The 1400-nt window shown below is 42.6% G+C and overlaps 1 protein-coding gene across 1 annotated transcript in view; it reads left to right on the top strand.

Annotated features, from left to right (window-relative positions):
* LOC106010973 overlaps positions 1-1400 on the top strand; it is a 20603-nt gene that overhangs the window by 18885 nt on the left and 318 nt on the right. The window lies entirely within an intron of this gene.

A 1400-nucleotide genomic window follows, 5' to 3' on the forward strand; every position in this document is an offset into this window, starting at 1 on the left:
GCAAGGACACAACGACACAAGACGACCCCTTCCTCCTTCTGTCGACTTCTATCCAAGATACGAGGTCTGTCTCAGAATAAAGAATAAAGATGGGTACTTTTTTCCCTTCATGCTTTAAGCTGATACCAATATGAGGCGTGTGTCCAAAAAATGCGTGCGCCTGATTCTACCTTATCGTAACACAAATCGATGTCTTTAAAATCTTAAGTTACAAACATTATGCTAAGGTACATTTATCTGGTCGAAAGTGCGGCATTTAGGTAGATGACCACAGGAGTTTTGCCTTTGAGAAAGATACTTTGCCTGGTGGTTAAGCTACTGGACCCGTAATTGTGAGACTGCGGGAACGGGTGTTCGGGCTTCAGCTCGGTCCGACGTTGCAACCTTAGGATAGGCACTTACACAAAATTCTTGTTTGACTTTGTCCTTTCAAAAGTGGCCGTTAAACTAGGAGTCCCCGACTCTTAAATAACCGAATAGTGTTAAACTTATACCATTTCACCATTTTCACTAATTTATTGTTGTTTTTCCAGGTGCGTCCTGAATTTGGAAACCTGAACATCTTTAGCTCTTTTAAGATCTCAGAACCCAGTTCAGTTTTTTCAGACTTTTCCAGGTAGGAATGCGATGCTGAATTGAGGGAGTCGGAACTTTAGAGTTTATGAGTGGGTGGTTGGTATATACTCTGGTGTGGTTCGCTCTTACTTTCCTGCCCAGTATCTATCGTCCTTTTTTATCCTTCCTTTCTTTGCATGTTACTCTCTAGTAAGACCTCTAATATTCGCCTCATATATTATGTTCTATTCGTATTGGAAGTGACGCAAAAACTCCCACAAAAACTATGAGTTTATGGATCTTTCCAAATGGGCCTCACTAGGATGGTTGGGAGTTTTGTAACGTTGTAATTGTAATTATGAAAGCTTTGCTCCCCGATTGACACAGTTTGGTTACTTTTAGCAGATAGTGTGATCCGACCCTGCGTGCCAGGGCCAACCCAGGTTTAAAACGATACACCCACAGAATGATAGTAACAACGTTAAGTATAGCGAGAAGAGGATTTTTTTGGGTTTTGGTAAGTGTTTTGCGGTGCTCTCAACTGCATAAGGTCATAAATGAGCGACACGTTATACATTTTCAGTTTGGTAGGAATTTTGAATTTTGCCTGGGCGGCGGCCGAAACCTACTCTTACCGATTTCTGGACCACTGCGGGATCTTTATCGTGCACGTTTTGCACACGGGTCTTCTGAGATGTTTTGCCCTTATCCGAGATAGCTAGATGCTAGATCTTACTTACCATAAGATCAGGGGTGTGGTTGAAATACAGCAGTACGAAGGAGCCAAGGAGTAGCAGTAGAAAGAGTGTAAAAAAATGTCGGGAGGACAGAGGAGAAAGGGGGGG

Source organism: Aplysia californica, unplaced genomic scaffold (genome assembly GCF_000002075.1).
Source record: "Aplysia californica isolate F4 #8 unplaced genomic scaffold, AplCal3.0 scaffold00385, whole genome shotgun sequence".
Classification (NCBI taxonomy): domain Eukaryota; kingdom Metazoa; phylum Mollusca; class Gastropoda; order Aplysiida; family Aplysiidae; genus Aplysia; species Aplysia californica.